Source organism: Oncorhynchus clarkii, chromosome 1 (assembly GCF_045791955.1).
Source record: "Oncorhynchus clarkii lewisi isolate Uvic-CL-2024 chromosome 1, UVic_Ocla_1.0, whole genome shotgun sequence".
NCBI classification, from domain to species: Eukaryota; Metazoa; Chordata; class Actinopteri; order Salmoniformes; family Salmonidae; genus Oncorhynchus; species Oncorhynchus clarkii.
Window position 1 is genome coordinate 79,681,179 of NC_092147.1, and position 22,387 is coordinate 79,703,565.

General features: G+C 43.5%; 1 protein-coding gene across 4 annotated transcripts in view; it reads right to left on the bottom strand.

Annotated features, from left to right (window-relative positions):
* Nucleotides 1–22,098, bottom strand: part of LOC139412973 (zinc finger MIZ domain-containing protein 1-like) — a 216,546-nt gene extending 194,448 nt beyond the window's left edge. For 3 of the 4 annotated variants that reach the window (XM_071159938.1, XM_071159903.1, XM_071159912.1), the window contains exons 1-2: nt 21,786–22,098; nt 20,734–21,044 (exon numbers count right to left, since the gene is read on the bottom strand). The gene's annotated coding sequence lies outside the window, so the exon portion shown is untranslated. The remainder of the gene's footprint in view (nt 1–20,733; nt 21,045–21,785) is intronic. The other variant, XM_071159920.1, reaches the window with a different exon arrangement.
* Between the last annotated feature and the right edge of the window lie 289 nt (nt 22,099–22,387).

A 22,387-nucleotide genomic window follows, 5' to 3' on the forward strand; every position in this document is an offset into this window, starting at 1 on the left:
TGAGTGTATGTGTGTAACATGAAGTGAGAATAGCCTTAATATTAAGGAGGATAAATGTAATCCATATCACCATCATAGTTGCATCATTATTACATTAAACATCACTTTCATAGAAATACACATTCCAGCATTTCCATTATAATTGACGTCTCACGTGGTTATGAAAGGCACATTACATTACTACAGAGACGGCTTCCCTACAGTACAAATGTATCCCGTACAATATATTATTCCCCAATGTCCCTGTTCTGAGATCTTCCTATTGCTTGTTGTAAACATGTAGAGAAAGACTCACAAAAGATAGACACACAAAAAACATTACATTATAGAAAAGTGCCACAGATGTCTCATGTTTTGAAAGAGCTTGCAATTGGCATGCTGACAGCAGGAATGTCCAACGGAGCTGTTGCCAGAGAATGTTCATTTCTCTACCAAAAGTCCCCTCCAACATTGTTTTAGAGAATTTGGCAGTACGTCCAACCGGCCTCACAAAAGCACACCAAGTGTAACCACGCCAGCCCAGGACCTCCACATCCGGCTTCTTCCCTTGCGGGATCGTATGACAACAGCCAACCGCTAGATGACTAAACTGAGGAGTATATCTGTCTGTAATAAGCCCTTTTGTAAGGAAAAACTCATACTGAAAACTTATTTTTTTTGCATGTTATTTTTGCATTTCAGCCTAGCTCAGTGCTATCTATTGTGGAGGGCGGCTAGTGGAAAATACAGAGTGTAGGGGTTGGGAATCGTCTATAGTTGCGCCGTAATTGGCTAAGTATTCTGTCACCCATGGGGACACTACGTCACTGAAAAACCTACAGGGAGAGGTAGAGTTCAAGCCCCCTTGGGGGCTGCATTATATTTAGATTAGAAGTGCCCATCCAAGAAGGCTCACGGTCATTGGCCACAGATAAAATTACGTCAAATCACGTTAGATCTACCATAGCTTTGATCGGACATGTCAATACCATACTTTCAAAATCTTAGCTAGCAAGCTAGACAAGCAGTCATCACCATGAATCAGGTTGACAATCTACTAGCAAATGTTTTATCCTTGTCAAATGAAGAAAAATTATAGATAAAACATATCGGTGCTCATCGACCATTGGACATAAACATTACACAACAAGTTGGAAATTGCAACTTCAACAATGAGTGGTTTGGAAGGAATCAGTGGCTAATTGTAAGCATCACTATTTTGCTTCCCCTGCTATTCAGTGGAGACGGTGTATGGTCCAAGTCTGGGTTTAAGGGTATCTTTTCCAAGCTTAAAAGGATAAACAATCACACACAACTCCACGGGTCAGAAAAGGTTGAATACGTCGGCCATGCTGTCAATCCAACTTCTGCCACATTCAAAACACCTGGAAACTCGAAACTGGGAAGTCTCAGACTTCAATGAGTTCAAGACAACTGGGAACTCAAAGAAAAAATACAAGCTCCAACTGGAAAAATATGTTTTGAACGGTCATCCAACTAGGAATTCCAAGTCGGGAACTCGGGCCTCTTTGTAGAGCTCCAACCTGTAGATCATTGACGTCATGATTCAACCTTGTTTTTTTCCTGGGTTCCTGGTTATCTTGAAAGCACCATAAATCAAGAGAATGCCAAAACTTTGATGACAAAGTTTCATTACAAAATTTGCACACAAGAAGAACCGACGCGCCTCCTTCCTGTTCAAGTGAGAAGAGCACAACGGTGAGTCCAAAAATGTATTGTATGCTGCTGCATAGATGATGTAATATGCCAGGGAGAAATGTATACTGCAGCTAAGAAAGTAATAATAAGTGTATTTTGTGTAATAAGCTGTTAGTATCCCTTGACAATAATGGAGCCGGAGAAGGCTCCACGTTTTACGTGTCCCCAACCGATTGTGGTTTGTTTTTTTTGTATACTTGCGTTTTTTTGTAACGTATTTTGTACATAATGTTGCCGCTACTGTCTCTTATGACCGAAAATAACTTCGACATCAGAACTGCGATTACTCACCACGGACTGGCAGAATCTTTTTGTCCATTAACGAGTCTGACAAGCCTGCCCCAAACAATATACTGCTTTCTCTGGAACAGGCCCATATCCCTGTGATAAGCGTGAAGAGGAGGCGGACAAAAAGGGGCCAAAGGGCCGACTGCCTTCTGAGAATTCATAGGCGATCGAATAAACCCCCACTGTCTTCCATTCTGCTCGCAAGGGGTGGCGGGCTATGTATTTTTGTAAATAACCGCTGGTGCACGATATCTATGGAAGTCTCTAGCTATTGAATGAGCTGTATTCCGCCCTAAGCAAACAAGAAAATACTCACGCAGGGGCGACACTCCTTGTGACCTGGGACTTTAATGCAGGGAAACATAAATCAGTTTTACCATATTGCTATCAGCATGTTACATGTGAAACCAGAGGAGAGAAAAAAAAACTCTGGACCCACTTTACTCCACACACAGAGACGCATACAAAGCTCTCCGTCGCCCTCCATTTGGCAAACCTGACCATAATTCTATCCTCCTGATTCCTGCTTACAAGTAAAACTTAAAGCAGGAAGCACCAGTGGATAGAGCAATAAAAAATGGTCAGATGAAGCAGATGCTAAGCTACATGACTGTTTTGGTAGCACAGGAATATGGTCCGGGATTCCACCGATGGCAGAGGAGTACACCACATCAGTCATTGGCTTCATCAATAAGTGCATCGATGACGTTGTCCCCACAGCGACCGTACGCACATACCCCAACCAGAAGCCATGGATTACAGGCAACATCCGCACGGAGCTAAAGGCTAGAGCTGCCGCATTCAAGGAGTGGGACTCTAACCCGGACATTTATAAGAAATCCCGCTGTGCCCTCCGACGAACCATCAAACAGGCAAAGCGTCAATACAAGACTAAGATCGAATCGTACTACAACGGCTCCGACGCTCGTCGAATGTGGCAGGGCTTGCAAACAATTACAGACTACTTAGGGAAGCACAGCTGAGAGCTGCCCAGTGACACAAGCCTGTCAGACGAGCTAAACTACTACCATGCTCGCTCCGAGGCACATAACACTGAAACATGCATGAGAGCACCAGCTTTTCCGGAAGACTGTGTGATCACGCTCTACGCAGCCGATGTGAGTAAGACCTTTAAACACGTCAACATTCACAAGGCCAAAGGGTCAGACGGATTACCAAGACGTGTACTGCGAGCATGCGCTGAACAACTGGCAAGTGTCTTCACTGACATTTTCAACCTCTCCTTGTCCAAGTCTGTAATACCAACATGTTTTAATCAGACCACCATAGTGCCTGTGCCCAAGAACACTAAGGTAACCTGCCTAAATGACTACCGACCCGTTGCACTCACGTCTGTAGCCATGAAGTGCCTTGAAAGCTGGTCATGGCTCGCATCAACACCATTATCCCAGAAACCCTAGACCCACTCCAATGTACATACCGCCCCAACAGATCCACAGATGATGCAGTCTCTATTGCACTCCACAATACCCTTTCACACCTGGACAAAAAGGAACACTTCTGTGAGAATGCTTTCATTGACTACAGCTTAGTGTTCAACACCATAGTGCCCTCAAAGCTCATCAATAAACTAAGGACCATGGGATTAAACACCTCCCTCTGCAACTGGATCCTGGACTTCCTGACGGGCCGCCCTCAGGTGGTAAGAGTAGGTAACAACACATCCGCCACACTGATCCTCAACACAGGGGCCCCTCAGGGGTGCGTGCTCAGTTCCCTCCTGTACTCCCTGTTCACTCATGACTGCACGGCCAGGCACGACTCCATCACCATCATTAAGTTCATCGATGACACAACAGTGGTAGGTCTGATCACTGACAACGACTAGACAGCCTACAGGGAGGAGGGTCAGAGATCTGGCCGTGTGGTGCCAGAACAACAACCTCTCCCTCAACGTGATCAAGACAAAGGAAATGATTGTGAACTACAGGGAAAAAAGGGGACCGAGCATGCCCGCCATTATCAATGACCGGGCTGTAGTGGAGCAAACTAACATGGACCAAGCACACCAAGACAGTCGTGAAGAGGGCACGACAAAACCTATTCCCGGAGATTGAAAATACAGTGCCTTGCGAAAGTATTTGGCCCCCTTGAACTTTGCGACCTTTTGCCACATTTCAGGCTTCAAACATAAAGATATAAAACTGTGGGAACAACAAGTGGGACACAATCATGAAGTGGAACAACATTTATTGGATATTTCAAACTTTTTTAACAAATCAAAAACTGAAAAATTGTGCGTGCAAAATTATTCAGCCCCTTTACTTTCAGTGCAGCAAACGCTCTCCAGAAGTTCAGTGAGGATCTCTGAATGATCCAATGTTGACCTAAATGACGAATGATGATAAATACAATCCACCTGTGTGTAATCAAGTCTCCGTATAAATGCACCTGCACTGTGATAGTCTCAGAGGTCCGTTAAACGCGCAGAGAGCATCATGAAGAACAAGGAACACACCAGGCAGGTCCGAGATACTGTTGTGAAGAAGTTTAAAGCCGGATTTGGATACAAAAAGATTTCCCAAGCTTTAAACATCCCAAGGAGCACTGTGCAAGCGATAATATTGAAATGGAAGGAGTATCAGACCACTGCAAATCTACCAAGACCTGGCCGTCCCTCTAAACGTTCAGCTCATACAAGGAGAAGACTGATCAGAGATGCAGCCAAGAGGCCCATGATCACTCTGGATGAACTGCAGAGATCTACAGCTGAGGTGGGAGACTCTGTCTATAGGACAACAATCAGTCGTATATTGCACAAATCTGGCCTTTATGGAAGAGTGGCAAGAAGAAAGCCATTTCTTAAAGATATCCATAAAAAGTGTTGTTTAAAGTTTGCCACAAGCCACCTGGGAGACACACCAAACATGTGGAAGAAGGTGCTGGTCAGATGAAACCAAAATTGAACTTTTTGGCAACAATGCAAAACGTTATGTTTGGCGTAAAAGCAACACAGCTCATCACACTGAACACACCATCCCCACTGTCAAACATGGTGGTGGCAGCATCATGGTTTGGGCCTGCTTTTCTTCAGCAGAGACAGGGAAGATGGTTAAAATTGATGGGAAGATGGATGGAGCCAAATACAGGACCATTCTGGAAGAAAACCTGATGGAGTCTGCAAAAGACCTGAGACTGGGACGGAGATTTGTCTTCCAACAAGACAATGATCCAAAACATAAAGCAAAATCTACAATGGAATGGTTCAAAAATAAACATATCCAGGTGTTAGAATGGCCAAGTCAAAGTCCAGACCTGAATCCAATCGAGAATCTGTGGAAAGAACTGAAAACTGCTGTTCACAAATGCTCTCCATCCAACCTCACTGAGCTCGAGCTGTTTTGCAAGGAGGAATGGGAAAAAATGTCAGTCTCTCGATGTGCAAAACTGATAGAGACATACCCCAAGCGACTTACAGCTGTAATCACAGCAAAAGGTGGCGCTACAAAGTATTAACTTAAGGGGGCTGAATAATTTTGCACGCCCAATTTTTCAGTTTTTGATTTGTTAAAAAAGTTTGAAATATCCAATAAATGTCGTTCCACTTCATGATTGTGTCCCACTTGTTGTTGATTCTTCACAAAAAAATACAGTTTTATATCTTTATGTTAGAAGCCTGAAATGTGGCAAAAGGTCGCAAAGTTCAAGGGGGCCGAATACTTTCGCAAGGCACTGTATTTGGCATGGGTCCTCAGATCCTCAAAAGGTTCTACAGCTGCACCATCAAGAGCATCCCTGACTGGTTGCATCACTGCCTGGTATGGCAACTGCTCGGCCTCTGACCGCAAGGCACTACAGAGGGTCGTGCATATGGCCCAGTACTGGGCCAAGCTTCCTGCCATCCAGGACCTCTATGCCAGGCGGTGTCAGAAGAAGGCCCTAAAAATTGTCAAGGACTCCAGCCACCTTAGACAGAGACTGTTCTCTCTGCTACCGCACAGCAAGCGGTACCAGAGTGCCAAATCTATGTCAAGAGGCTTCTAAACAGCTTCCACCCCAAGCCATAAGACTCCTGAACATCTAATCAAATGGCTACCCAGACTATTTGCATTGCCCCCCTCCCTCTTTTACACCGCTGCTACTCTCTGTTGTTATCATCTATACATAGTCACTTTAATAACTCTACCTACATGTACATATTACCTCAATTACCTCAACTAACCGGTGCCCCTGCACATTGACTCTGTATATAGTCTTGCTATTGTTATTTTACTGCTGCTCTTTAATTACTTGTTACTTTTATTTCTTATTCTTATCCATATTTTATTTTTAAACTGCATTGTTGGTTAAGGGCTTGTAAGCAAGCATTTCACTGTAAGGTCCTGCTGTATTCGGCACATAAATAAAATAAAATGTTATTTGATGTGCTTCACCCTAATAATTTGGTCCCTTTCACCCTCAAAACTTAGCCTACTGTTCTTTTTTTTGTTCTTTTTTTGTGTATTTTACCCCTTTTTTTCTCCCCAATTTCGTGGTATCCAATTGTTTTATTAGCTATTATCTTGTCTCATCGCTACAACTCCCGTACGGGCTCGGAAGAGACGAAGGTTGAAAGTCATGCGTCCTCCGATGCGCCCAACCAAACCGCACTGCTTCTTAACACAGCGCCATCCAACCCGGAAGCCAGCCGCACCAATGTGTCGGAGGAACACCGTGCACCTGACAACCTTGGTTAGCGCACACTGCGCCCAGCCCATCTCAGGAGTCGCTGGTGCGCGATGAGACAAGGACTTCCCTACCGGCCAAACACTCCCTAACCCGGACGACACTAGGCCAATTGTGCGTCGCCCCACGGACCTCCCGGTCGCGGCCGGTTACGACAGAGCCTGGGCGCGAACCCAGAGTCTCTGGTGGCACCTTAACCACTTCGCCACCCGGGAGTCCTTAGCCTACTGTTCTGACTTGGTATTGCACAATTAGCATATAGGCTGTTTTGGAGAAATGTCATCATTCGAATATTGTAAGCACTTTCATTGTCTGCTTATATGCCCCCTTAATTTATCCTACAGTTCTGACTTGGTGTACAGGGAGAAAATCATGTAAGAACGGCCCATGTTCTGAATTCTGTTTCTGTACATTTCATAAGTTCTGAACAAATAGTTATATCGGCAACGTCTGTCTTAGCTCGCTCATTAATGTCTTAATCAAAATGACGGATTGCCACTTATCCGCTCATCATTCCCTTATGCAATAGCTTGCACATCTCAATTGTCAATAAAAAAAACACACATTTTTTTAAGCAAGTCAGCCATATCAGCTGTATTTTAAAGGCAGTAAATGAGGCTGAATTAACTGTTTCGCTGCCAGACGAGGTTCCGCTGATAGCCAGGTGTAGCAGTGGTGAGGATTCACTCCATGGTGCTGAAAACAAAGCTCTGCTGTTGGGACAGCTTTATGTAGGCCCTAACAGTTTGTGGGCACCGTTTATCACCGTTATAGTGCAATTAATGTATTGTTTAGTGTTGTGTAGTGGCTTTGCTGGAATGATTATTTTTGCCTCACCAAGACTTACATGGTAAAATCGCCACTGTGTGTGTGTGTGTGTGTGTGTGTGTGTGTAACGCATTAGCCTGTAGTTTCATAAAGCTTTGATAAAAAGGGAACTTTCACATTACAAGATTATGTGAGGTGTCAGAATTGGCAGAGAGGTGCAGTCTAGACTCACCTATTCGTACTGCAATATGCCAAAAGTCAATTAAATACTCTTCCTATTTTATTCAAATGTTTCACACCTCGTAACAACGCTGGTATGGCCTCTGGCCCACTGTAATATAACTGTCAAATCAAAACGGGCTTTTCTCCTTTTCCTAGATCAAATGCAGATCTTTTTTTGTGATAATGTTTTGATGTAAAACTGTCAGTTCATCTGTTTAATATACCAGTAGATCTAAAGAGAGACCCTTCAGGAGTTATCAGAGATAGGCCACAATCAGTCGTCGGGAAGGCCGTCAATCAGGCAGTCAGCCAGCCAGCTCGTCAGTCAATCAGTCAGTCAGCTAGACAGACAGACAGTGTGACTTCCCACACATAACACCAACTCCCGCTTACAGACAACAAGCAAATATCGCTTGCTTGTGCTGTGACTATTGGCCATTTGAATGAAGTTACAATGCAAACAAAACGCAAATGGTTCATACATGCTGATAGTTCCAGTAGAAGGTAATGGGGTGGCTACCAATATTGTGTTGACTGACAGATGACAAGTCCCTATAGAAGATTACAAATCTATATAGAGGAAGAGTTAGAGAGTGAGACTTGGAAGAAGAAAAAATAAAAGGATCTTTTCCAAAAGGGTTTTTCGGCTGTCCCAATAGGAGAACCCTTTTGAGTTCCATGTAGATCCCCCTGTGGAAAGGATTCTACAAGGAACCCAAAATAGTTCTACCTGGAACCAAAAAGGGTTTTCCTAGGGGTCACAGAGGGATCTTCAAAGGGAGAGGAAGAAGAGAGCTAGAGCGAGAGAAAGAAATGAGAGAGAACAGTGAGAGAGCAAGTGACTGTGAGGAACAGAGGGGAGAGAGTGAGTGACAGGGGGAGGAGTGGATGATGTTGATCCAACAGCACGCTATGCCATACAGGCTTATCATTGTGTAGGATTTAATGTTTTCCGTCATGATGCCGTCAAGCTGAAACCTGTTTGGCCAGAAAGTGACACTGAGTTTAGAGACACTCCTCTCAAGCACTGACTGCTGGATCTCACCTCAGCTGACCACAAAACACAGAGGGAAGACCAAAAGGCCTGGTAAAAAGTAGTGCACTATATAGGGAATAGGGTTCCATTTGTGACATAGACCAAGTGGGTACTTAGAATATCAGCAATTATTTTGTGAGTGAAAACGACTAAATTGAGCATCGAGTCGATAGCAACACAAGCAAGATAAAATCACAAAAACATAACTGCAGAACACATGTCCAAACATTGACTGACTCACTCTACTCCCCCTTCTATGAACAGGGGAGGGGAGAGATAGCTAATAATAATCTCACCGCCGGCTGGCCAGCAACCAACATTACCATCATCGCAGTACAAAGGAAATGTAGAGCAGCTCATAGAAAGGCTTCATAACGATTTACAAAGTGACCCGTCAAACAGATTTCCACTGACAGCCTGACAGGTTGCCCGTCTTTCCTCCTCCTCCCAGTCCTTCCTCTCTACTGCATTCCTTCGCCCTACCACCTCCTCTTCCCCCTCCCTTTCTCTCGCTCATCTCTTCCTCCACCTTTTCTTCTTTCTCTTGCTCCTCCCCAGCAAAGGGAAATACCTCCCCTCCTCCCGACTGTTTCAGGAGCTGGCTGAAGAATGGGCCTGGCTCAATAGAAGCAGGCAGGCAAGAAGCCTATTCAATTCCCTCTCTCTCTCCCTCTCTTTCCAAACACAAGACCCCTTCAAACAAGTGGGAAACAAGAGGGAAAAGACTTCCTTCGTGGGAGTTGTCTAGTTAAAGTGACAGTCTGCCCCTGATAAGGAACTTGTGACAGAATACAAGTGGTGGAACATCAGTGGTCGCATGGAGAGTTGAAAAAGACAAGTTGCCAATTGTAACAGTTTACTTTTTAGTTTATCGGAACGAATGTGTGTGTATGAGTTATAGGTATTTAGTGCCTGTGTCATGCATTATAATGCATTGTACATATCTTATAAGGCTTTATTATGCGGTTATAATTCAATATGAAGTGTTACAAGGTAAAATATAATTTGAACCCCTCAGCTGAGCAGGACATTGTGACCACTGCTTCCTCCTTCACTAAACAGGAGTGGAAACATGCTGTTCCACGTTCAACATGCATACTTACTGTGGACAGACAGGCAGGAGTGAGGAAATCAAGGTACTTTCCATTATTCATCTAGGCTACAGTATTGGGATGGTATGCCACTGTCTTTCAACTGACAAAGTCTAACTTTGAGGTATTGAGGACAGCTTCAACATGAGTACACTAGCAGCCTAAAGGCAGCCTAGCTAGTGCTAACAGGGAAGAAGATGTATCTGTTTTGTTGCCTGCTGAACGGTTATACGCTAAGAGGAGAAAAGCACCTTGGCTGTGCCTGGCTTTTAAAAACAGCAGTGTGTGTTTGTGTGTGTTCTCAAGGAGAACATGTCCTTAGTCAAAACACACATTTCAGTTTCTGTTCCGGACTTCCAAAAACAAAGGAATTCCAGAGAAAATAAGGACAGGAAGCGCCCCAACCCCCCACACACACACTAACAGACATGTCACGCGCACACACACCTCTTATGAAATACAGTTATATTGATTAGATATATCAGGGAGACGTACTTCCGACATGACATCCAGAGATGTGTGTGTGTGTGTGTGTGTGTGTGTGTGTGTGTGTGTGTGTGTAGTTCATAGACAGGCTAGCCCTATTCCCTGTCTGTGTCTGATGTTTACCATCCCACCCAGCCCACTATGCACAGATCTGGGATCAGCTTTTCCTCATCTATTAGAAGCTATAAAGTTGAAATGGCTCTGAGAACAGTTGTTAGGGAAACACATTATAATAACATTACATCTTATGTCTATTAGGAGGTATTATAAAAGAAATGATGTAATCTCAGAAGTCATCTGCCTAGGTCCTCCCGAGTGGTGCAGCAGTCTATGTCACTGCATCGCAGTGCTTAACGCGTCACTACAGCCCAGGGTTCGATCTCAGGCTGTGTCGCAGAAGGCCGTGACCGGGAGACCCATTAGGTGGCGCACAATTTGCGTCGTCCAGGTTAGGGGATGGTTTGGCCGGCCAGGATTCCCTTGTTCCATCGTGCTCTAGCGACTCTTTGTGGCCGGCCGGGTGCCTGCAAGCTGACTTCGGTCGCCAGGTGCACAGTGTTTCCTCTGACACATGGGTGCGGCTGGCTTCCGGGTTAAGCGAGCAGTGTGTCAAAAAGCAGTGCGGCTTGGTTGGGTTGTGTTTCGGAGGACGCATGGCTCTCGACCTTCGCCTCTCCTGAGTCTGTACGGGAGTTGCAGCCGATAGGACAAGACTAACTACCAAGTGGATACCACGAAATAGGGGTAAAAAGTTCAACTAATAAATGCAAATACAATGTATATATATATATATATTTTTTTTAAATAGTAATCTGCCTAGCTTTACATAGTCTGTTCTTGTTGTTGGTTTACACACCTGGCATATGTTCCTGAGAAATGGGGATTTGAGCATCTTCTGAATCATTTTAAAATCATACAGAAAATGAGAGAGTACCGTTGTTTGTCAACAGATGATTATAAATCACAGCAAGACAATGACAAACATTGTTTTGGAGGCTGCAAGCTGGGCCCTGGCAAGGACTGCAGTGGACAGGGCCCTGGCAAGTACTCTGCAGTGGATCAATGCTTGTCTCCGGGAACAAACAAAGGTGGGGACATATTTGCGCAACGCACGCACGCTAGTGTTGCACAATATACGGAAACGTCTGTATTTTTCCGATACTAGAACATGAACAACGGTTTGGTGCTAGAACTTGTTACTTTTGGTACTTGTCAAATGTGTCTCACGGATCAAGTCTGTCTAAGCACAGCAGACGTCCCCCCTTATTATGGAGTGAGCATGCCGTGCCTGCTCCCCTTAGCATGCCGTGCCTGCTCCCCTTAGCATGCCCTGGGAGTCTGGGCTGCATCATGTTAGCTCCCCTCTCATGCTCCCCTTAGCCTGCACTGGGAGTCTGGGCTGCATCATGTTAGCTCCCCTCTCATGCTCCATTTAGTCTGCACTGGGAGTCTGGGCTGCATCATGTTAGCTCCCCTCTCATGCTCCCCTTAGCCTGCACTGGGAGTCTGGGCTGCATCATGTTAGCTCCCCTCTCATGCTCCACTTAGCCTGCACTGGGAGTCTGGGCTGCATCATGTTAGCGCCCCTCTCATGCTCCACTTAAGTTAACACACTTGAATAATGCGACACCACATGTAGAAATGTTAAATCTGTTAATTACTGTTTGCAAAACAATGTCCATACAGGCTAGAACACGTTACAATGCAAGAAGATAGCGGTAGCTTCCAGCTTTACAGGCTAACTTTCCTTGCTAGCTAACAGCTTAAGCTAACATCAATTCACTACCCCTAGTACTTTGTGATAATATGCTAACCATGACAACTAATTGCCACCAAAACTTTATTAATTCACTTTAAAAAAATAATTGGTCCCTCTCTCACGTCTCTCCCAAATATTATCTCGTGTCAGTGAATTTATTGCCTCAGCAAACTGACTCTGTGTGAATAGTGCTCCAACTGACGACCCCCTCCTGCTTCATGAATGATGTCATTACTGGTTAAAGAGCATGCACTTTTATAAAATAAGCTACTTCTATGCAAATGTTGTTGATCAGTAGAATAAATTAAGTCCCAAATGGAAGGCAAACAGATTATCCTCTGTAGCCCCATGAAAATCAGCCAAAACTACTGCAAAGGGAGAGGAAAATAATATTGTATCTGGTACAACACATCGACTGGCTGATAAACTGGGGAGATGATTTCCGATTGGGGTGATTTAGGGTTAAGTATCAAAAATATATTGTAGATATTGTTTTATTTATGTAGTTTAGATATACTGATGAGTGATATCATTTCACTGAATGACCAAAGTGATAACTATTTTAATTAGACAGGTACACGACAGCTGTCATGGGATGAGACAAATATGCTTTTCCTCTGGCCCCCTCTACCCCTCTTTCACCTCTGTCTTTCTCTCTCTCCACAGCGAGGGAGGTTTTAATATGTCTCTTTATCTGAGCCGCCCAGGCAGCAGGGGTATGAAAGGACCGGCAGGGCTTAGAACCCTGGGAAACAACCACGCACGCACGCACGCACACACACACACACACACACACACACACACAAACAGCCTGGCTTACACTGCCAGAGTCACAATGAGGGGAGGGCAGCAAGTGGGCACACACACAACTCACACACACATACTCTATCGTTCTCTCTCTAAAGGACACACTCGCTGCTGGCTGAGTGGTTGGGAGGAGGCGGCAGGCAGGGAGAGACAGAGCGCTGTGGGGCTTGCAGTGGCACGCCAATTTGATATTGGGACATGTGGGAACACAACTAAAATGTTTACATTGTGCAACAAAAACAGAAACAACTGTATATTAGTGTAAATACGTGCTTGCCTCACCTCTTGCCCAAATATTCCATACTCAGGAAATGTTGATACTCCATCCATATCAGTTTTTATTTTCTTATTTTCTCTATTACACAACACCCCAATATCTAACATTTGACCTTCAATTAGTTTCACTGTGTACAAATTATGTCAGAAAACAAGGAATTACAGTACAGATCTGCTATCTTAATTTGATCACTCTGTTGTCGCAACAAATTTTCCACCGCAGCATGAAGTGCAAATTGTAGTGTATTCAATTTTTTATAAAATGGCTTCTAAAGTTTGTAATTTCCACTTAAAAATGGCAGACTTGATTTGTCCTTACGAAAAATGTATCAACCCCTACAGAAATGTCCATTAATTAGAATCCACATAATAATTAAAATGTCCTGTTGGTGCAGGATTATTTTCCTGCTGTGAAAAGCAGAGTCAAATTAAAGATACAATCCGGGATTTTAAGAATTTACAAATTCTTAACATAGTGTACGAATTGGAATTCGTAACATGCCATACAACTACAGCACAAGTCCAAAGTTTGGACACACCTACTCATTCAAGGGGTTTTCTTTATTTTGACTATTTGCTACATTGTAGAATAATAGTGGAGACATCAAAACTATGAAATAACACATATGGACCCATGTAGTAACCCAAAAAAAGTGTTAAACAAAATCAGACTATATTTTATATTTGAGATTCTTCAAAGTAGCCACCCTTTGCCTTGACAGCTTTGCACACTGTTTGCATTCCCTCAACCAGCTTCATAAGGTAGTCACTTGGAATGCAGGTGTGCCTTCTTAAAAGTTCATGTGTGAAATGTCTTTAATTATTAATACATTTGAGCCAATCAGTTGTGTTGTGACATGGTAGGGGTGGAATACAGACGAAAGCTCTATTTGGTAAAAGACCAAGTCCAAATAATGGTAAGAACAGCTCAAATAAGCAAAGAGAAACGACAGTCCATCATTACTTCAAGACATGAAGGTTAATACGGACAATGTCAAGAACTTTCGTCAAGCGCAGTCGCAAAAACCATCAAGCGCAGTCGCAAAAACCATCAAGCGCAGTCGCAAAAACCATCAAGCGCAGTCGCAAAAACCATCAAGCGCAGTCGCAAAAACCATCAAGCGCAGTCGCAAAAACCATCAAGCGCAGTCGCAAAAACCACCAAGCGCAGTCGCAAAAACCATCAAGCGCAGTCGCAAAAACCATCAAGCGCAGTCGCAGTAACCATCAAACGCAGTCGCAGTAACCATCAAACGCAGTCGCAGTAACCATCAAGCGCAGTCGCAAAAACCATCAAGCGCAGTCGCAAAAACCATCAAGCGCAGTCGCAAAAACCATCAAGCGCAGTCGCAAAAACCATCAAACGCAGTCGCAAAAACCATCAAGCGCAGTCGCAAAAACCATCAAACGCAGTCGCAGTAACCATCAAACGCAGTCGCAGTAACCATCAAGCGCAGTCGCAAAAACCATCAAGCGCAGTCGCAAAAACCATCAAGCGCAGTCGCAAAAACCATCAAGCGCAGTCGCAAAAACCATCAAACGCAGTCGCAAAAACCATCAAACGCAGTCGCAAAAACCATCCAGCGCAGTCGCAAAAACCATCCAGCGCAGTCGCAGTAACCATCAAACGCAGTCGCAGTAACCATCAAGCGCAGTCGCAGTAACCATCAAGCGCAGTCGCAGTAACCATCAAACGCAGTCGCAGTAACCATCAAGCGCAGTCGCAGTAACCATCAAGCGCAGTCGCAGTAACCATCAAGCGCAGTCGCAGTAACCATCAAGCGCTATGATGAAACTGGCTCTCATGAGGACCGCCACAGGAATGGAAGAGTTAACTCTTCTGCAGCGATACGCCATCCCATCTGGTTTGCGCTTAGTGGGACTATCATTTGGTTTTCAACAGGCCAATGACCCAAAAAACACCTCCAGGCTGTGTAAGGGCTATTTGACCAAGAAAGAGTGATGAGTGCTGCATCAGAGCACCTGACCTCCACAGTCACCCAACCTCAACCCAATTGAGATGGTTTGGGATAAGTTGGACCGCAGTGTGAAGGAAAAGCAGCCAGCAAGTGCTCAACATATGTGGGAACTCCTTCAAGACTGTTGGAAAAGCATTCCTCATGAAACTGGTTGAGAGAATACCAAGAGCGTGCAAAGCTGTCATCAAGGCAAAGGGTGACTAATTTGAAGAATCTCAAATATAAAATATGTTGGATTTGATAAACACTTTTTTGGTTACTACATGATTCCATATGTGTTATTTCATACTGTTAATGTCTTCACTATTATTCTACAGTGTAGAAAATAGTAAAAAATAAAGAAACCCCTTGAATGAGTAGGTGTGTCCAAACTTTTGAATGATACTTTATGTATGTATGCATGCGCGTGTGTGTCTGTGTGTATAAATTAGAGGTCGACCGATTAATCGGAATGGCCGATTAATTCGGGCCGATTTCAAGTTTTCATAACATGCCGATGTTTTTTTTTGTTTACAGCTTTATTTAATCTTTATTTAACTAGGCAAGTCAGTTAAGAACACATTCTTGTTTTCAATGACGGCCTAGGAACGGTGGTTTAACTGCCTCGTTCAGGGGCAGAACGACAGATTTTTTACCTTGTCAGCTCGGGGGATTCAATCTTGCAACCTTACAGTTAACTAGTCCAACGCTCTAACCACCTGATTACATTGCACTCCACGAGGAGCCTGCCTGTTACGCGAATGCAGTAGAAGCCAAGGTAAGTTTAATGCTAGCTAGCAACTTATCTTATAAAAAACAATCAATCAATCATAATCACTAGTTAACTACACATGGTTGATGATATTACTCGTTTATCTCGCGTTTCCTGCGTTGCATATAATCGATGCGTTGGTTAGGCTGGTGTAACCGATGTGAAATGGCTAGCTAGTTAGCGGGGTGCGCGCTAATAGTGTTTCAAACGTCACTCGCTCTGAGACTTGGAGTGGTTGTTTCCCTTGCACTGCATGGTTAACGCCACTTTGAGGGTGGCTGTTGTTGATGTGTTCCTGGTTCGAGCCCAGGTAGGAGCGAGGAGAGGGACGGAAGCTATACTGTTACAATGGCAATACTAAAGTGCCTATAAGAACATCCAATAGTCAAAGGTGTATGAAATACAAATGGTATAGAGAGAAATAGTCCTATAATTCCTATAATAACTACAACCTAAAACTTCTTACCGGGGAATATTGAAGACTCATGTTAAAAGGAACCACCAGCTTTCATATGTTCTGAGCAAGGAACTTAAACGTTAGCTTCCTACATGGCACATATTGCACTTTTACTTACTCATTCAGTATTGTTGTAACTGTCATTATTACAAATACCTTTATAGGAAGTCTGGAGTCATGTCTTTTTGTCTGTGACTGTGTGTTTAATGTTACTATGTGTGTGGGATGGAGAGTGATGGTGTAGACTGCATGAAGAGGGTAGAATCACATCCAACCTACCCTCTAGGATACATACAGATGTGATTCTACCCTCTTCATGCAGTCTACACCATCACTCTCCATCCCACACACATAGTAACATTAAACACACAGTCACAGACAAAAATACATGACTCCAGACTTCCTATAAAGGAATAGAAGATCATTATTCTGATGAGGTAATAGAAAATGCATTTGAAATAGTAGTGATGAGAGGTGGGTGGCTTCACAAAAACAATCAATTACACTGTTATTACTCTGGTATGAGAGAGACTTGGCAGAGGTTGTAGTTAACTTCCATACAATCAGAGAGGCTGTATTATCAAATGAGAGACCTATATAACCTAGACGGATCACAGAGGAGAGAGCTGACAGTGAACTCACCAACCCAGCATGGAAACAGAAGAGACTAATGAGCTAGGCTTGTGTCCTAAATGGCACCCTATTCTCTATAGAGCGCACTACTTTTGACTTTCAAAGTAATGCACTACATAGGGAATAGGGTTCCGTGGGGGATGCAGCCCTACTGTACTGTACTCACAAGAAAACAGTCTAAGTATAAGGACAACGTGTTTGTCTTAAACAGGATTTACAAGACAAACACACACTAGTGCTGAGCGATTAACTGACATTGTGATTTTTTTCATTATTAAACAACTAATTGACCGACGTCGGTTCAATTACTTGAATTCCATTTAGTTCTGGGTTTTTTGTGAGCCCAACATGCCGTTTCTCTAGAGAAATAATTAAATTTCCTAGCGAAATGAAGTCAAGAAATATACGGCACACTGGGCTGAAGGGAGTTGTAGTTTTCACTAGGCAAATATTGAACCTAGTTCAGTTCAGAAATGTGGTAATTAAAGGGGAAATTTAAAAAATGTTCAACTTCATATTCATCATCTCCAGCACCACCCCAACATCAATGTGAAAAAGACAAGTTTCTATGTTTTGTTGTAATTGGTTAAAAATCACACAATGCACATGGATGATGTTATTGGAAACAATTATCTTCACCTATCTTTTTTACTACAAAACATAGAAACGCGCCATTTTCACATATGTTGCTGTTGGTGTGGTGCTGGAGACGATGCATATGAAGTTGAATTTGTTATTTTCCTTGAACTACAATGACCATAATCCACTGCGTCTTTTTTTTCCTACTTGGACAGAGATGGATACACTTTTACGTCTGCTATGTTAGGTTAGATACACACAGACCACATGAGAGAGAGGGATAGAGACGGTTTGTGAAAGTATGCCTTATCTACTTTGAAAAACTAATAAAATGATTGCCAGGCAGCTCTTCAGCATTCTTTGCCAGGCTGGCCTAGCTAAATAGGATGACTAAAGACAGTACAGTATGGGGAGCACAGAGACAACGTTAGACAGTTGTCTGTCTGGCTGCTACTGTCTGAGCAGAGATGAGATGAGATGATGACTAAATAAAACTAAGTAATATACAACTAAAATAATTTATTATTTCTTAGTCATTTCCTATTTTTCTATGTGGACCTGACAGAGACAATGGAATACTTGCAATTGAATGATCACTATTTTTGGCTTTGGAATTTCATAATGCATTTAAGGTAGAAATTATTATTTTATAATCGTAAATTTAGATTTTTTTTAAAATAATCAAACCACAAATGATCCGACCTCAAAAAGCACTAATCGCTCAGCACTAACACACACACACTCGCGTGCAGATTGCTCAGACACACACTTCACTGCCACACACACAGCAAGTGAAGATTTCATCAGCAGTAAAAATGTGAAGGTAATTGTTTGCGATGGTGAGAAATCTTGAGTGCAGGCAGCCAGTCAGTCAACCAGTCAGTCAGTCAGTTAGCCAGTCAATCAGTAAGTCAGCTGCCCAGCCAGTCAGCCAGGTAGGCAGGGAAACAGGCAGGCATGGAGGACGGATGGACAGACGGACAGTGGTAGGGAACATTGTGTTCTCCTTGAACTCTCATCTTGTTCCTCGTGGAGCCTCCTAGCCGGGTGTCATTTATCATTCAAGGGCCCCTGCTCCAGCACTGCCCAGACGCACACACAGGCATGCACACACACTGCTCAGACACACGCACTGCAGAAGGGAACTGAACAGGACGTGGCCATTGTGACATCCCCTTCCCTGCACTCGTTGCGCAAAGTACCAACGAACGTCAAATCAAACATGCATGAGCCAGTGACAGGGTAAGGCCAGTGAGTTCTCTTTTTCCAGTCTCTCTCTCGCTCTTTCACTCACATGTACTTTCTGTTTCTCTACCTGTATCTACCACTCTTCTCTCTCTCTCCCTCTGCCTCTTTCAAGGAAAGGCACTTACCGAGACAGGGGCTATATGCTGTTCTAATACCTTACTGAAGTAAAGGCTCTCATTAAACGACGAGTGAGTGTTACCGGCTGACCCCCCCCCCCCCCCCCCCAGAAGACTGGTCTGAGGCTGGTTGGCAGAGGTAAAATGGATAGATAGGCCCCACAGGGCAGCACTCACAGATGTGTGAATAGAAGTCAGTAACAGTGAGTCAGAGTACCAGTCTGCGCTCTCTTGATATGTGTTTGTTTACAATATTGTAACACCCTATAAACAAAACCAAATAGTAGTTTGATCTTTCGCTCTCTCTCTCAACCTAGCTGGGTAAATATGGTTAGAGTGCCAGTTTCTATTAAGGTCTAATGCTACACAATAGTAATTCAAATCAAATGGAATTGCGACCAGGAGGCTATCATGCAGTCAAATTAATCAATAGCCTTTTGGAGAGAGAGAGATAACAAATCCAATAGTGTGAACACTGAGGAAGTCTGGTGCAGTCAAATTCAAATGGAACACTTCAGATATGCAATATGTCCAAATGTAAAAGCTCCATGCAGTTTTAGATTTTCCTAATATTCCTCTGCATTATTGACATATTTCTCCACTTAGAGATATTTTCCCTGACATAAATTTCAAGAAAATACAAATTAAAGCATTTCACAAAAACAACTGATATGTTCAACAACCAAGAGAATCACGCCACACAGAGAGAATCTGACTGACAGAAACAAAGGTTGTCTTGTGCTATGGGACAGACGGACAGGAGTGGGTGGTATAAGAGCCGAAGGCATGACACCAGCAGACAGAGAATCCATGTCTAGTGAGCGAGTCTGAGTGAACGCCAGCCAACAATTTCACAACCCTCTACAATAGAACACTAACAGTTAGGTGAAACGTCAAGCTGTCACAGCAGTGATTAGTGTGGTGTAGGTTCTAAATGCGTTACCTTAGCTCAATTCTAGACTCTGAGGCTGTGGGTGGGGAATGGGAATAGAGAGAATATGGAAGAAGAATGGAACTACTACGAGTTTGTGATTGAGTGAGGAGCAATGGGAGTGTATTTAAAGGGTTTCATCTTGCTTTATTTCCTTGTATCCATTGCCTAATGAATGCAGATAGGTGGATGGGCTTCCCTCATACAGCTTGTTATCGTGGCTGACTAGGGAAGCTGTGGGTGGAATAGCAACAGAATCATAATACACATCCCGGCCTAGATCCAATATGCATATGATTCATTTCCTTGTTTCCTCTATGGTCTCCCTTAATCCACCACTCCACTCACCCACACTGTCAGTCCATAAACACAGCATTGATTCCAATTGTATTGATTGGCTTCGTTTCCTTGTCTCCTTTGCTTCATGACTGCTGACAGGTGAAAAAAGGTGGATGGGTGGGCTTCCCTCATACAACTTGCACCTGTTATCTTGACTGACAGTGAGATAGTGTGTGTATGGTGTGAGGCTTTAGAAGTGTTGTTAACTTACAGTTACACTGACTAGGTCAAGTTCACTGTTTCCAATTATGTTTTATTAACACATTCTTACAAGCTGTGTCTATTAATCAATTATAAACATAAAACATTACAGTTATGTTAAGGACAGTGTAAGCAGCTGGTAAATATGTTCACATTTAAACGGTGTGTATTGTAGACTACATTAAACTACCTTTATGATAACATAAACAAAACCCATCCATGTGCCTATGTATTACCTGTTGGATTACGGTTTTCTGGAAGTGGAGTTTCATGCCCCTTTACAACATCTGAAATCAACATCCATAGCTTTTCCTCCCTCCCTCCCTGCCTCTCTCTGAACTACCGCACCCGCTCCAACTCGTGTTTCCCCCAACTCCCATACCTCACTAACGAGAGAAAAGGGGCATTCTCTCTCTCTCTCTCTCCCTCCCGTTCATTCAGTGCAGTCTACAGGATTTTTTCCTCTGCGAGTTGGCTGCTCTCTGTCTCTCCCATCATGGCCCGGGTAGAGAGGGTAATGAAAGAGAAGCCAGTTCTGCTCCCTCCTTTTCTCCCTCCCACCCACCGGGAGGTCCGCCCGCCGCTGCCCCGGCTGGCCTCACATCCAGACGGAGGAATTTATCGGGGAGGGCTCGCCAGAGACGCCGCCGCCCGTGGCACGCACAGCGGCCCAGCGATTGGTTTTCTGCAAGTCTGATTGGAAAATACAATGCAAGATATAAAGTGTATTTTAACAGTTCAGTGCTGCATAATTTACGTGGCGCGGGCATACAAATAATAGCCTAGTAGGCTAGGCCTAGACATTTTACATGTTGAGAGCGGGAGATACAAATGTTACATTGTAACACTAACAACGTGCCAAAACAGCAAAGCAGTTTGGATTTGTGGTAGGCTATTATTACAACAGGTAGGCTACGCTATTTTAGAAAGCAGTCAGCTCAGTCCAGCCTTGTTTTGCTTGCTGAACTAGCCTATTAGTTACCTGACATACATTCCCAGATTAAGGGAAGATTAACCCCAACAAACTAATCAACGTCATTTGTTTACCAACAATCAAACAGCCTTCTCTAAATGTCTCAATGTAGGCTCAACGCAATCGAACAAACCACAACTAACCGCACGCAAGCAACAAATCCACGCTGTGCACGGACCAGCTAAAAATATATATTTCTAGACTCGGACGCAATAGTAAAAAAATAAAAATAAAATACCCTATCCAGTTTAAGTATACCGGCTGGTTCTGTTCTGATTCTCTGGCTTCTGGGTCAGTCTATTGTTGGCGCTGGGGTTGAGTATGGCCAGCGAGCAGCGAACTCATCGAAGGCAGTAACGTTAATGCCCACACACAAAACCATGTCTGTCTGTGCAACAAACCCACGGCGAGGTGTGATTGAACAGCCTACAATACGGAAACAACCACGGAACGGAACTTACTTTTAGCTCGGCTAGGAGAAGAAATCCGCTTTGTTTTCCCGAATTTCGTGTAGACCTACACTGCGTCCCTTTTCACTTCACAAATACAAGAAAAACCGATCACCGTAGCGTTAGCGTGTGAGTGACTGAATCAACTACCGTAGAGAGCCACGGCAAGTTGAAGTGTCAAATTACACTGGCTATTCAGTTACCACAGAAGGAGCCATGCTTTGCGGCTGCTGACAAAATGTGTCCCAGATTCCGGTGGTGGGAGCGATTTAGGAATACTACGTGAGTGACCTGCATTACAGAAAGGCCATAGGACAAGCTGGAAACGCCTGAGCGGACGAGAGTGAAATCATTTTTTGCCACGGTCAGTTTGGATTTCGATTCTTAGTGGAGGAGGTGTGTTAGGTAATGTATTACCAACTGAATACATTTTTCAAATATTTATAAACTGTTGAAATCAAATCACTCAAACGTGCTAAACAATTTAATAGATGCAGGCCTATATTAGGACTAATATTGATTATATAAATGATGATACTAATAGCCTAATAATAACAAATGGTAATAATGATTACAATGATAATACACAAATCAATACAAATATGCCTATATTG